The following is a 13,129-nucleotide window of genomic DNA, read 5'->3' on the forward strand; positions in this document are numbered from 1 at the left end:
CCACTTTTGGAGTTACTGAGAAAATTGTGTGGGAACTTGGTAGACAACTGTTTAACAAAGGTCACCATTTGTATGTTGATAACTTCTACAGTTGTTCAAGGAATAGTTTACAGTGGACAGTGGACACTGTTGTTTGTGGCACAAATCATTGTAACCAGAAAGGCTATCCAAGGGAGCTTGTCTGTAAAAAACCTGAGAGGGGACAGTGCAGTGTCGTGCGGCATGAGGAGCTGCTAACTTTGAAATTTTCAGATAAGAGGGATGTCTACATGCTAAGTACCATCCATGATGAGAGAACTTCCCCGGTGACTGTTTGGGGCCAGGCTGCTGAAGTGCGCAAACCTGTGTGCATTTTAGGTTATAATAAGCACATGGGAGGTGTAGATAGAGTTGATCAGCGGTTGGAACCTTATACTGCTATTCGTAAGTCTTACGTTTGGTATAAGAAGTTAGCAATTCACCTGCTCCACTTGGCAACTTTTAATGCTTTTATTGTTTTTCAAGGATAGGTCTCCAGAGTCAAAGATGACATTTGGGAAATATCAGGAGTCAGTGATAGAGAGCCTTATTGTGGTGGAACAGGCAAGAGTTCCTAGAGAAGCGGTGGTGGAGGATGTGGCTAGATGGAAAGATCGCCACTTTGCTGAGCACATTCCTCCCAAAAAGACATCCAGCTAAGAAATGCAGAGTCTGTGCTTGAAGAGGTATCCGGAGGGAGACTCAAATGTACTGCCCAGATTGTCCTTCAAAGCCTGGGCTGTGTGTGGGTGGCTGTTTAAGGAATTACCACACCCAGAAGAATTACTGGGAACTACCAGTATAAATTGCCTGTTTTATATTTTCACGTGTTCAGTTTCATGGTTGGAATTTCTGTCATGTACTTAGTTAGAGCTTTTGTGTTTGTAGTTTTGTACTCATTTCTAATTAGGTAATGGTATCTTTGTTTAAAAAAAAAAAAGTGATGCCATTGTGTGTGGAGTGGAGTGCAACACACTGCCAGCCAAACACCAGTCCACACACTCCCATCAGATGGTTCGATTGCTGTATCAGGCATGTGGGCCTATGTAGGTGATGGGCCCTTGAGTGGCACTGTCTGTTGATGCGAGTGTTGTAGTGTGCTGAGCCCATGGATGGCGGCGTAAATGGTCTTGTGCATGTCATGTATGAAAGGTGTGTGAATGGACTGTAAATCGGTTGGTGCCTTGTCGTGGCTTTACAGCTCACGAGCTGTGAGTCATTGGTTCAGTTTTTTGGTCTTTCAGTTATTAACAGTGCATTTCATTTTTGTGAGATCTCTTGTTAATAAAATTTGATCTACTGAACCATCACTCACTCTCGTTTCAAATCCAACCAGTATGCGTGGTAAAATGACAAAACCTGCTCTGCTGTAATCAGGTGTTGCAGCACACCGTGACATGCTAGGTGTCTCGGTGGGACCCGGATGATAAAGCATGACACCAACTTGGTCGGTGAGTGAGGGGTCTCTTTAACATAACATAAGTGCGTTTCTTTTCACAATTTTAGTGTTTGGAACATCACATAAGTACGTGGACACATCAAAATGATCTATTGGAAAAACTACCTGTGTTTGGGGGGAGGAGCACCTATGTTTTTGGTCCTGGTGCGGCCTTCGTCTAGGGAAATCTACCTAACCCAGACATGTTTTAAAAATAGACACCCCAAGGAGTCCAAGAAGGTGTGGCTTGCCTGGATCCCACAACATTTCCTTACCAAGACTCCTCTGTAAACCTCAAAATTTGCTTAAAAAAGCATGTGTTCCTCACTTTTCTTTGTAGGATCATCACTCCAGCACAAATTTCCTACCACCTAGCGTTCCCCTCAGTCACCCAAAAAAATGGTACCTATCGGGAGACTTGGGTGAGGGCTGGGTGGAAGGAAATTTGTGGCTCCTCTCAGATTCCAGAACTTTCTTTCACGGAAATGTGAGGAAAAAGTGTTTTTTAGCCAAATTTTGAGGTTTGCAAAGGATTCCGGGTAACAGAACCAGGTCAGAGCCGCACAAGTCACCCTGTCTTGGATTCCCCTCGTTGTCTAGTTTTCAAAAATGTGAAGGTTTAGTAGGTTTCCCTAGGTGCCGGCTGAGTTAGAGGCCAAAATCCCCATCTAGGCACTTTACAAAAAACAGGTCAGTTTTCTTTGGGAAAATGTGATGTGTCCACGTTGTGTTTTGGGGCATTTCCTGTCGCGGGCGCCCGGCCTACCCACATAAGTGAGGTACCATTTATATCTTGAGACTTGGGGGAACGCTGGGTGGAAGGAAATTTGTGGCTCCTCTCATATTCCAGAACTTTCTGTCACCGAAATGAGAGGAAAAAGTGTTTTTGTGGCCAAATTTTGAGGTTTGCAAAGGATTCTGGGTAACAGAACCTGGTCAGAGCCCCACAAGTCACCCCATCTTGGAATCCCCCAGGTGTCTACTTTTAAAAAATACACAGGTTTGGTAGGTGTCCTTAGGTGCCGGCTGAGTTAGAGGCCAAAATCCATATCTAGGGACTTTGCAAAAAACAGGTCTGTTTTCTTTGGGAAACTGTGATGTGTCCACGTTGTGTTTTGGGGCATTTCCTGTCGCGGGCACTAGGCCTACCCACACAAGTGAGATACCATTTTTATCTTGAGACTTGGGGGAACGCTGGGTGGAAGGAAATTTGTGCCTCCTCTCAGATTCCAGAACTTTCTGTCACCGAAATGAGAGGAAAAAGTGTTTTTGTGGCCAAATTTTGAGGTTTGCAAAGGATTCCGGGTAACAGAACCTGGTCAGAGCCCCACAAGTCACCCCATCTTGGAATCCCCCAGGTGTCTACTTTAAAAAAAATACACAGGTTTGGTAGGTGTCCTTAGGTGCCGGCTGAGTTAGAGGCCAAAATCCATATCTAGGGACTTTGCAAAAAACAGGTCTGTTTTCTTTGGGAAACTGTGATGTGTCCACGTTGTGTTTTGGGGCATTTCCTGTCGCGGGCGCTAGGCCTACCCACACAAGTGAGGTACCATTTTTATCTTGAGACTTGGGGGAACGCTTGGTGGAAGGAAATTTGTGGCTCCTCTCAGATTCCAGAACTTTCTGTCACCGAAATGAGAGGAAAAAGTGGTTTTTTGGCCAAATATTGAGGTTTCAAAGGATTCTGGGTAACAGAACCTGGTCAGAGCCCCACAAGTCACCCCATCTTGGAATCCCCTAGGTGTCTAGTTTTAAAAAATGCACAGGTTTGGTAGGTGTCCGTAGGTGCCGGCTGAGCTAGAGGCCAAAATCCACATCTAGGCACTTTGCAAAAAAGAGGTCAGTTTTCTTTGGGAAAATGTGATGTGTCCACGTTGTGTTTTGGGGCATTTCCTGTCGCGGGCGCTAGGCCTACCCACACAAGTGAGGTACCATTTTTATCTTGAGACTTGGGAGAACGCTGGGTGGAAGGAAATTTGTGGCTTCTCTCAGATTCCAGAACTTTCTGTCACCGAAATAAGAGGAAAAAGTGTTTTTTTGGCCAAATTTGGAGGTTTGCAAAGGATTCTGGGTAACAGAACCTGGTCAGAGCCCCACAAGTCACCCCATCTTGGAATCCCCCAGGTGTCTACTTTTAAAAAATGCACAGGTTTGGTAGGTGTCCTTAGGTGCCGGCTGAGTTAGAGGCCAAAATCCATATCTAGGCACTTTGCAAAAAACAGGTCTGTTTTCTTTGGGAAAATGTGTCATGACCACACAAACTTGCCAAGTCAAATCAAAGAAGCGCATGAGAAAAGCAAAGAGATATCCTCAGTGGAGACAGCAAAGCCCAAACTGGAAGAAGGTTTGCAGAGTAATCTTGCGCTTATTTCAAAGGAAGAATCAAGAAGAGAAGATCCAAGATGGCCACTGTGAGTCCTGAAGGTTAGTTACAGTTCTAGTCTTGCAATCGGTTGGTTGCTAGGTTACGAGCTCTCCAGCTGGAAGCCTTGCATTTCAACTGAGGTCTGACAGGAATCAGCTGTGTGGAGAGAGAGCGCGCTTCAGAACAGAAACTCCTGTGAGGTAAAATTACATTTGAAGATTATATTACAGAAAACTGATAAATATTGTCAAGGTTTATTCGAAGAGTTTGATAGTAGACCGTTCCCGTGGAAGTCGGCAAGGCTACAGAGTTAATGTATGAATTAACCTTATGTTTACAAGGTTCTTGTTTAAGATATTAAAGTAAAAGAAAAAACGAACTTTAAAAGAGCAAGTATATACCAATGTCAAGGTTATAAACAAAGGCCAAGTTTAAAGGAGAAACAAACTGTTAACAAATAAGCATTTACAAATTCAATGGTAATAAACCAAAATAGAGTTTAAAAGAGAAACAAACTTAAATAAACAAGCATTTACAACTACAAGTTATCGACAGATGTCGAAGTAAGGAAGGAGAAACTAACTGTAATAAACAAGCATTTACAAAAACAAGTTATCAACAAATGTCGAAGTAAGAAAGGAGAAACGAACTTTAATAAACAAGCATTTACAAATACAAGTATTGACAGAAGTCACAATAAGACAGGAGAAATTAAATAACATCAGCTGATTTGAAGAACGCATTATCACCAACTATATATATATTTATATAGCAACATAAAACCAATCTCTAACAAAGGTTGAGAAGTTCTTCCAGAATCAGTAATAAGCATTTTTTTAAGAAGAGCTATCATTTATAGAGAGAGAAGCAAGGCTACAGAGAACTCAGGGTGAGTGAAGAAATAATAGAATTTAAGAGAATTAAGTGTTGAGAGTAGAAAGTGAAAAACTGATGTTGTATGTCACTAGTAATTGTGACTGTGACTCTTGCAGGTGCTGTATCCAATCTTAGATGTGAAGAGGCAGACTGAGTACTGGCGTTCATCATCTCTGTGGCAGTCTCTCTACCATCCCATTCCCCTTTCCCCCTCCGGGGTACTCAGCACGAAGGATTAATATTCGTTGTGAGTAGCTCGGTTCGGGACTGAAGAGTTATCTTCTGCTTCTGAGGAAATCGAATTGAAGTATCCTGACAAAATGTAATGTGTCAACGTTGTGTTTTGGGGCATTTCCTGTCACGGGTGCTAAGCCTACCCAAACAAGTGAGGTACCATTTTTATCGGGAGACTTGGAGGAACGCTGGGTCAAAGGAAATTTGTGGCTCCTCTCAGATTCCAGAACTTTATTTCACCGAAATGAGAGAAAAAAGTGTTTTTTTGGCCAAATTTGGAGGTTTGCAAAGGATTCCGGGTAACAGAACCTGGTCAGAGCCCCACAAGTCATCCTATCTTGGATTCCCCTAGGTGTCTAGTTTGCAAAAATGCATAGGTGTAGTAGGTTTCCTTAGGTGCCGGCTGAGTTAGAGGCCAAAATCCACATCTAGGCACTTTACAAAAAACAGGTCCGTTTTCTTTGGGAAAATGTGATGTGTCCACGTTGTGTTTTGGGGCATTTCCTGTCGCGGGCACTAGGCCTACCCACACAAGTGAGGTAGCATTTTTATCTTGAGACTTGGGTGAACGCTGGGTGGAAGGAAATTTGTGGCTCCTCTCAGATTCCAGAACTTTCTGTCACCGAAATGAGAGGAAAAATTATTTTTGTGGCCAAATTTGGAGGTTTGCAAAGGATTCTGGGTAACAGAACCTGGTCATAGCCCCACAAGTCACCCCATCATGGAATCCCCCAGGTGTCTACTTTTAAAAAATACACAGGTTTGGTAGGTGTCCTTAGGTGCCGGCTGAGTTAGAGGCCAAAATCCATATCTATGGACTTTGCAAAAACTGTGTTGTGTCCACGTTGTGTTTTGGGGCATTTCCTGTCGCGGGTGCTAGGCCTACCCACACAAGTGAGGTACCATTTTTATCTTGAGACTTGGGGGAACGCTGGGTGGAAGGAAATTTGTGGCTCTTCTCAGATTCCAGAACTTTCTGTCCCTGAAATGAAAAGGAAAAAAGGTGGTTTTTTGGCAAAATTTTGAGGTTTCGAAGGATTTTGGGTAACAGAACCTGGTCAGAGCCCCACAAGTCACCCCATCTTGGAATTCCCTAGGTGTCTAGTTTTAAAAAATGCACAGGTTTGGTAGGTGTCCTTAGGTGCCGGCTGAGCTAGAGGCCAAAATCCATATCTAGGGACTTTGCAAAAAACAGGTCTGTTTTCTTTGGGAAAATGTGATGTGTCAACGTTGTGTTTTGGGGCATTTCCTGTCGCGGGTGCTAGGCCTACCCAAACAAGTGAGGTACCATTTTTATCGGGAGACTTGGAGGAACGCTGGGTGGAAGGAAATTTGTGGCTCCTCTCAGATTCCAGAACTTTATTTCACCGAAATGAGAGAAAAAAGTGTTTTTTTGGCCAAATTTGGAGGTTTGCAAAGGATTCCGGGTAACAGAACCAGGTAGAGCCCCACAAGTCATCATATCTTGGATTCCCGTACATGTCTAGTTTTAAAAAATGCACAGGTGTGGTAGGTTTCCTTAGATGCCGGCTGAGTTAGAGGCCAAAATCCACATCTAGGCACTTTGCAAAAAACAGGTCTGTTTTCTTTGGGAAAATGTGATGTGTCCACGTTGTGTTTTGGGGCATTTCCTGTCGCGGGCGCTAGGCCTACCCAAACAAGTGAGGTACCATTTTTATCTTGAGACTTGGGGGAACGCTGGGTGTAAGGAAATTTGTAGCTCCTCTCAGATTCCAGAACTTTCTGTCCCCGAAATGAGAGGAAAAAGTGTTTTTTTGCCCAAATTTTGAGGTTAGCAAAGGATTCTGGGTAACAGAACCTGGTCATAGCCCCACAAGTCACCCCATCATGGAATCCCCTAGGTGTCTAGTTTTAAAAAATGCACAGGTTTGGTAGGTGTCTTTAGGTGCCGGCTGAGCTAGAGGCCAAAATCCACATCTAGGCACTTTGCAAAAAACAGGTCTGTTTTCTTTTTTGGAAAATGTGATGTGGAAGGAAATTTGTGGCTCCTCTCAGATTCCAGAACTTTATTTCACCGAAATGAGAGAAAAAAGTGTTTTTTTGGCCAAATTTGGAGGTTTGCAAAGGATTCTGGGTAACAGAACCTGGTCATAGCCCCACAAGTCACCCCATCATGGAATCCCCCAGGTGTCTACTTTAAAAAAATGCACTGGTTTGGTAGGTGTCTTTAGGTGCCGGCTGAGCTAGAGGCCAAAATCCACATCTAGGCACCTTGCAAAAAACAGGTCTGTTTTCTTTTTTGGAAAATGTGATGTGGAAGGAAATTTGTGGCTCCTCTCATATTCCAGAACTTTCTGTCACCGAAATGAGAGGAAAAAGTGTTTTTGTGGCCAAATTTTGAGGTTTGCAAAGGATTCTGGGTAACAGAACCTGGTCAGAGCCCCACAAGTCACCCCATCTTGGAATCCCCCAGGTGTCTACTTTTAAAAAATACACAGGTTTGGTAGGTGTCCTTAGGTGCCGGCTGAGTTAGAGGCCAAAATCCACATCTAGGCACTTTACAAAAAACAGGTCCGTTTTCTTTGGGAAAATGTGATGTGTCCACGTTGTGTTTTGGGGCATTTCCTGTTGCGGGCGCTAGGCCTACCCACACAAGTGAGGTACCATTTTTATCTTGAGACTTGGGGGAACGCTGGGTGGAAGGAAATTTGTAGCTCCTCTCAGATTCCAGAAATTTCTGTCCCCTTGAGGTTTCCAAAGGATTCTGGGTAACAGAACCTGGTCATAGCCCCACAAGTCACCCCATCATGGAATCCCCCAGGTGTCTACTTTTAAAAAATGCACAAGTTTGGTAGGTGTCTTTAGGTGCCGGCTGAGCTAGAGGGCAAAATCCACATCTAGGCACTTTGCAAAAAACAGGTCTGTTTTCTTTTTTGGAAAATGTGATGTGGAAGGAAATTTGTGGCTCCTCTCAGATTCCAGAACTTTATTTCACTGAAATGAAAGAAAAAAGTGTTTTTTTGGCTACATTTTGAGGTTTGCAAAAGATTCTGGGTAACAGAACCTGGTCAGAGCCCCACAAGTCATCCTATCTTGGATTCCCCTACATGTCTAGTTTTCAAAGATGCACAGGTGTGGTAGGTTTCCTTAGGTGCCGGCTGAGTTAGAGGCCAAAATCCACATTTAGGCACTTTGCAAAAAAAAGGTCTGTTTTCTTTGGGAAAATGTGATGTGTCCATGTTGTGTTTTGGGGCATTTCCTGTCGCGGGCGCTAGGCCTACCCACACAAGTGAGGTACCATTTTTATCTTGAGACTTGGGGGAACGCTGGGTGGAAGGAAATTTGTAGCTCCTCTCAGATTCCAGAAATTTCTGTCCCCGAAATGAGAGGAAAAAGTATTTATTTGCCCAAATTTTGAGGTTTGCAAAGGATTCTGGGTAACAGAACCTGGTCATAGCCCCACAAGTCACCCCATCATGGAATCCCCTAGGTGTCTAGTTTTAAAAAATGCACAGGTTTGGTAGGTGTCTTTATGTGCCGGCTGAGTTAGAGGCCAAAATCCATATCTATGGACTTTGCAAAAACTGTGTTGTGTCCACGTTGTGTTTTGGGGCATTTCCTGTCGCGGGTGCTAGGCCTACCCACACAAGTGAGGTACCATTTTTATCTTGAGACTTGGGGGAACGCTGGGTGGAAGGAAATTTGTGGCTCTTCTCAGATTCCAGAACTTTCTGTCCCTGAAATGAAAAGGAAAAAAGGTGGTTTTTTGGCAAAATTTTGAGGTTTCAAAGGATTTTGGGTAACAGAACCTGGTCAGAGCCCCACAAGTCACCCCATCTTGGAATTCCCTAGGTGTCTAGTTTTAAAAAATGCACAGGTTTGGTAGGTGTCCTTAGGTGCCGGCTGAGCTAGAGGCCAAAATCCATATCTAGGGACTTTGCAAAAAACAGGTCTGTTTTCTTTGGGAAAATGTGATGTGTCAACGTTGTGTTTTGGGGCATTTCCTGTCGCGGGTGCTAGGCCTACCCAAACAAGTGAGGTACCATTTTTATCGGGAGACTTGGAGGAACGCTGGGTGGAAGGAAATTTGTGGCTCCTCTCAGATTCCAGAACTTTATTTCACCGAAATGAGAGAAAAAAGTGTTTTTTTGGCCAAATTTGGAGGTTTGCAAAGGATTCCGGGTAACAGAACCAGGTAGAGCCCCACAAGTCATCATATCTTGGATTCCCGTACATGTCTAGTTTTAAAAAATGCACAGGTGTGGTAGGTTTCCTTAGATGCCGGCTGAGTTAGAGGCCAAAATCCACATCTAGGCACTTTGCAAAAAACAGGTCTGTTTTCTTTGGGAAAATGTGATGTGTCCACGTTGTGTTTTGGGGCATTTCCTGTCGCGGGCGCTAGGCCTACCCAAACAAGTGAGGTACCATTTTTATCTTGAGACTTGGGGGAACGCTGGGTGTAAGGAAATTTGTAGCTCCTCTCAGATTCCAGAACTTTCTGTCCCCGAAATGAGAGGAAAAAGTGTTTTTTTGCCCAAATTTTGAGGTTAGCAAAGGATTCTGGGTAACAGAACCTGGTCATAGCCCCACAAGTCACCCCATCATGGAATCCCCTAGGTGTCTAGTTTTAAAAAATGCACAGGTTTGGTAGGTGTCTTTAGGTGCCGGCTGAGCTAGAGGCCAAAATCCACATCTAGGCACTTTGCAAAAAACAGGTCTGTTTTCTTTTTTGGAAAATGTGATGTGGAAGGAAATTTGTGGCTCCTCTCAGATTCCAGAACTTTATTTCACCGAAATGAGAGAAAAAAGTGTTTTTTTGGCCAAATTTGGAGGTTTGCAAAGGATTCTGGGTAACAGAACCTGGTCATAGCCCCACAAGTCACCCCATCATGGAATCCCCCAGGTGTGTACTTTAAAAAAATGCACAGGTTTGGTAGGTGTCTTTAGGTGCCGGCTGAGCTAGAGGCCAAAATCCACATCTAGGCACCTTGCAAAAAACAGGTCTGTTTTCTTTTTTGGAAAATGTGATGTGGAAGGAAATTTGTGGCTCCTCTCATATTCCAGAACTTTCTGTCACCGAAATGAGAGGAAAAAGTGTTTTTGTGGCCATATTTTGAGGTTTGCAAAGGATTCGGGGTAACAGAACCTGGTCAGAGCCCCACAAGTCACCCCATCTTGGAATCCCCCATGTGTCTACTTTTAAAAAATACACAGGTTTGGTAGGTGTCCTTAGGTGCCGGCTGAGTTAGAGGCCAAAATCCACATCTAGGCACTTTACAAAAAACAGGTCCGTTTTCTTTGGGAAAATGTGATGTGTCCACGTTGTGTTTTGGGGCATTTCCTGTTGCGGGCGCTAGGCCTACCCACACAAGTGAGGTACCATTTTTATCTTGAGACTTGGGGGAACGCTGGGTGGAAGGAAATTTGTAGCTCCTCTCAGATTCCAGAAATTTCTGTCCCCTTGAGGTTTCCAAAGGATTCTGGGTAACAGAACCTGGTCATAGCCCCACAAGTCACCCCATCATGGAATCCCCCAGGTGTCTACTTTTAAAAAATGCACAGGTTTGGTAGGTGTCTTTAGGTGCCGGCTGAGCTAGAGGGCAAAATCCACATCTAGGCACTTTGCAAAAAACAGGTCTGTTTTCTTTTTTGGAAAATGTGATGTGGAAGGAAATTTGTGGCTCCTCTCAGATTCCAGAACTTTATTTCACTGAAATGAGAGAAAAAAGTGTTTTTTTGGCTACATTTTGAGGTTTGCAAAAGATTCTGGGTAACAGAACCTGGTCAGAGCCCCACAAGTCATCCTATCTTGGATTCCCCTACATGTCTAGTTTTCAAAGATGCACAGGTGTGGTAGGTTTCCTTAGGTGCCGGCTGAGTTAGAGGCCAAAATCCACATTTAGGCACTTTGCAAAAAAAAGGTCTGTTTTCTTTGGGAAAATGTGATGTGTCCATGTTGTGTTTTGGGGCATTTCCTGTCGCGGGCGCTAGGCCTACCCACACAAGTGAGGTACCATTTTTATCTTGAGACTTGGGGGAACGCTGGGTGGAAGGAAATTTGTAGCTCCTCTCAGATTCCAGAAATTTCTGTCCCCGAAATGAGAGGAAAAAGTATTTATTTGCCCAAATTTTGAGGTTTGCAAAGGATTCTGGGTAACAGAACCTGGTCATAGCCCCACAAGTCACCCCATCATGGAATCCCCTAGGTGTCTAGTTTTAAAAAATGCACAGGTTTGGTAGGTGTCTTTATGTGCCGGCTGAGCTAGAGGCCAAAATCCACATCTAGGCACTTTGCAAAAAACAGGTCTGTTTTCTTTTTTGGAAAATGTGATGTGGAAGGAAATTTGTGGCTCCTCTCAGATTCCAGAACTTTATTTCACTGAAATGAGAGAAAAAAGTGTTTTTTGGCCACATTTGAGGTTTGCAAAAGATTCCGGGTAACAGAACCTGGTCAAAGCCCCACAAGTCATCCTATCTTGGATTCCCCTACATGTCTAGTTTTCAAAGATGCACAGGTGTGGTAGGTTTCCTTAGGTGCCGGCTGAGTTAGAGGCCAAAATCCACATTTAGGCACTTGCAAAAAAAAGGTCTGTTTTCTTTGGGAAAATGTGATGTGTCCACGTTGTGTTTTGGGGCATTTCCTGTCGCGGGCGCTAGGCCTACCCACACAAGTGAGGTACCATTTTAATCTTGAGACTTGTGGGAACGCTGGGTGGAAGGAAATTTGTAGCTCCTCTCAGATTCCAGAAATTTCTGTCCCCGAAATGAGAGGAAAAAAGTGTTTTTTTGCCCAAATTTTGAGGTTTGCAAAGGATTCTGGGTAACAGAACCTGGTCATAGCCCCACAAGTCACCCCATCATGGAATCCCATAGGTGTCTAGTTTTAAAAAATGCACAGGTTTGGTAGGTGTCTTTAGGTGCCGGCTGAGCTAGAGGCCAAAATCCACATCTAGGCACTTTGCAAAAAACAGGTATGTTTTCTTTTTTGGAAAATGTGATGTGGAAGGAAATTTGTGGCTCCTCACAGATCCCAGAACTTTATTTCACTGAAATGAGAGAAAAAAGTGTTTTTTTGGCCACATTTTGAGGTTTGCAAAAGATTCTGGGTAACAGAACCTGGTCATAGCCCCACAAGTCACCCAATCATGGAATCCCCCAGGTGTCTACTTTAAAAAAATGCACAGGTTTGGTGGGTGTCTTTAGGTGCCGGATGAGCTAGAGGCCAAAATCCACATCTAGGCACCTTGCAAAAAACAGGTCTGTTTTCTTTTTTGGAAAATGTGATGGGGAAGGAAATTTGTGGCTCCTCTCATATTCCAGAACTTTCTGTCACCGAAATGAGAGGAAAAAGTGTTTTTGTGGCCAAATTTTGAGGTTTGCAAAGGATTCTGGGTAACAGAACCTGGTCAGAGCCCCACAAGTCACCCCATCTTGGAATCCCCCAGGTGTCTACTTTTAAAAAATACACAGGTTTGGTAGGTGTCCTTAGGTGCTGGCTGAGTTAGAGGCCAAAATCCACATCTAGGCACTTTACAAAAAACAGGTCCGTTTTCTTTGGGAAAATGTGATGTGTTCACGTTGTGTTTTGGGGCATTTCCTGTTGCGGGCGCTAGGCCTACCCACACAAGTGAGGTACCATTTTTATCTTGAGACTTGGGGGAACGCTGGGTGGAAGGAAATTTGTGGCTCCTCTCAGATTCCAGAACTTTATTTCACTGAAATGAGAGAAAAAAGTGTTCTTTTGGCCAAATTTTGAGGTTTGCAAAGGATTCCGGGTAACAGAACCAGGTAGAGCCCCACAAGTCATCATATCTTGGATTCCCGTACATGTCTAGTTTTAAAAAATGCACAGGTGTGGTAGGTTTCCTTAGGTGCCGGCTGAGTTAGAGGCCAAAATCCATATCTAGGGACTTTGCAAAAAACAGGTCTGTTTTCTTTGGGAAACTGTGATGTGTCCACGTTGTGTTTTGGGGCATTTCCTGTCGCGGGCGCTAGGCCTACCCACACAAGTGAGGTACCATTTTTATCTTGAGACTTGGGGGAACACTGGGTGGAAGGAAATTTGTGGCTCCTCTCAGATTCCAGAACTTTATTTCACTGAAATGAGAGAAAAAAGTGTTTTTTTGGCCAAATTTTGAGGTTTGCAAAGGATTCCGGGTAACAGAACCTGGTCAGAGCCCCACAAGTCATCCTATCTTGGATTCCCCTAGGTGTCTAGTTTGCAAAAATGCACAGGT

The sequence above is a fragment of the Pleurodeles waltl genome, chromosome 2_2 (genome assembly GCF_031143425.1).
Source record: "Pleurodeles waltl isolate 20211129_DDA chromosome 2_2, aPleWal1.hap1.20221129, whole genome shotgun sequence".
Taxonomy (NCBI): domain Eukaryota; kingdom Metazoa; phylum Chordata; class Amphibia; order Caudata; family Salamandridae; genus Pleurodeles; species Pleurodeles waltl.